A 1972-nucleotide genomic window follows, 5' to 3' on the forward strand; every position below is an offset into this window, starting at 1 on the left:
ATCCCAGGGTTGCAACTCAGTGACAGGGTAAGTGAACTGTAAGCCAGGTACTTAACCTACCTTTGCCTCAGTTTCCTCCCTTGCAGTATCTACCTCACAGAACCACCATGACAAGCCTGGGATCACATGAATGATCATGTGATGGGCTTGCAGCCCCTCCACAGAGACAGAGAATGAAACAGGCAGTAATCAGGACCTTGATGCAGCCGATATGAGCCAAAGTGAGAAAACTGCGAGGTGATGTGAAACCTTTACAGAAGCCCTAACTGGTTCCAGAGGGGTCAACGGAAGCTCACCAGAGCAAGTGATAGCTAAGCTGAGGTCTGACAAGCAGGAGATGTCAGACTAAGAGGACAAGCAAACAGCATACCAGGGAAAGCCACCAGCAAAATGGGATGCCCTGAAATGGGATGTGAGTTCATAAAAGAGTGAATTTAGTGGGGCGCCTGGGTGGCTCAGTCGGTTAAGGGCCCGACTCTTCATTTCAGCTTAGGTGATGATCTCTCGGTTCGTGAGCTTGAGGCCCACACTGGGCTCTGTGCTGACAGTGCAGAGCCTGCTTGGGATCTCTCTCTCCCTCTCTCTGCCCCTCCCTCTCTCTCTCAAAATAAATAAATAAACTTAAAAAAAAAAAAAAAAAGAAAAGAAAAGAAAGAGGTTAGTGACCACTGGAGTATTTCAGAGGCCAAGAAGGAGGCTGGCAAGAGACAAAGCTATAAAGGTAGAGAATCACAAAAGGCTTTGCAGCCATTTTAGGACTTTGGACTTTATCTTAAGACCAATGGCAAGCCCAGGAAGGATCTTACATAGGAAAGCAACATGGTCCAGGAAGTTTTCTGCAACACCTGAGACAAGAAGGTCTTAGAAGGAGGCAATGAGAGCCCAAATCAGCAACTCCAAATGCCACATCCCTGGTCTGTGTGGAAAGAGCCAATAGAGAAGGCTCTAGGGTCAGGGCCCCTGTGGCACTCCAATGAACCACTGCTTCTGAATTACTGGCTCTTCCAGCACCGGGCAATTCCCCACAGGTAGACACGCCATCAGGAGTGGAGTCTGCTTGTCCCAACACACCCTCCAGAAGGTCAAGGAGTGCCTAGTGTCACAGTGGTTCTCAAAGCGTGGTCCCCAGACCAGCAGTATCAGCATCAACTGTGAATGTGCTAGAAATGCAAATTCTCAGCCCACTGCAGACCTAGCAACTCAGAATCTTTGGGGATGGGAGTAATGTGTTATTAAAAGCCCTCCAAGTGATCTGGATGCTCCCTTAAGGCAGTGGCACCAAACACGGGCAGTGCCAGGACGGGGGCTGGGGAGGGTACAGAGCACAGAGCTGGCCTGGCCTATGACCCACGATGTCCATTTTTGTTTACAAGAAAACACACAACTCCGTTGAGGCTTGGAATCCCTCCTAGCCCTGCAGACTGATGGGTAGAGAGCCCAGAACCCACCGCTGGGGTGGGGATATGGTGCTGCAGGATTTTGTTTCCTCAAGACATGCCCCATCCCCTTCTACAGCCTGCATTTGCTTCAGGGCAGGAAAATGAACTCCAGCTTCAGGCAAGTGGACACATACTTCTCTTTTTTATTCATTCATTCATCTTTTTAAAATATGGATTGCTTCACAGATGTGTGTGTCGTCCTTGCACAGGGGCCGTGCTAATCTCTGTATCGTCCCAATGTTAGTTTAAGTGCTGCCAAAGTGAGCACGCACGTCTCCTTGCAGACTGTGTTTCTCCCCCCACCTAGGCACAGAATCTGACCACTCCAGAAAAAGAAATGGGCCATCCGGAAAGCTCCAAGTGGTTTTATGTGAGGGTCAAGTTTCCTTCTGGAGTGTGGAACACACTCTGTGGTTACAAAGATACCAAGGCCCAGGAGCCATAACGTAATTCAGGATGAGAATAGCTCAACTCAGCTGCCTCTCTAAGTATCTATTGTCTCCATAGAAGAAAGAAAAAATTATCCCTCCCAC

General features: G+C 48.9%; 1 non-coding gene across 1 annotated transcript; it reads right to left on the reverse strand.

The window, feature by feature from the left end:
- Positions 1 to 1603: 1603 nt before the first annotated feature.
- Positions 1604 to 1707, reverse strand: LOC111556753. Its single transcript, XR_002736484.2, has one exon. It is a non-coding gene; the product is annotated as a U6 spliceosomal RNA (small nuclear RNA).
- Positions 1708 to 1972: the final 265 nt, after the last annotated feature.

This window comes from Felis catus, chromosome A1 (assembly GCF_018350175.1).
Source record: "Felis catus isolate Fca126 chromosome A1, F.catus_Fca126_mat1.0, whole genome shotgun sequence".
In the NCBI taxonomy this organism is placed as follows: Eukaryota; Metazoa; Chordata; class Mammalia; order Carnivora; family Felidae; genus Felis; species Felis catus.